Raw genomic sequence first — 371 nt, 5'->3', positions numbered from 1 at the left:
TACTTGTCATACATATTTTAATATATTGGAAAAAAAGTTTGATGAAATGATTCTAGATACTCCATGTTTGTACTAGAAAACAAGCTTCTAGAAGAAATTAATTTAAGGTATGGTATCACCTTGATGGATCAGATCATAAAGGCAGCCTTGAAGATAGAAAAAGAAAATTGGTGTATGTATACTTTTAGACGTATTCACACTTAACACAGACAAATTTTAATTATTTTGATCAAATATTAACTGTACCTGAAAATATTAATGTGTCAAATGACATTATGACATAGAGAGCATTTACACCCATATAAGGAACGACAATCCTGATGTAGTATTTCCCTATTAAGTTTCATTTGTTAACTGATTTTTTTTATTTG

This window comes from Penaeus monodon, chromosome 23, assembly GCF_015228065.2.
Source record: "Penaeus monodon isolate SGIC_2016 chromosome 23, NSTDA_Pmon_1, whole genome shotgun sequence".
Lineage (NCBI taxonomy): Eukaryota > Metazoa > Arthropoda > Malacostraca > Decapoda > Penaeidae > Penaeus > Penaeus monodon.
This window is presented reverse-complemented; position numbering follows the sequence as displayed.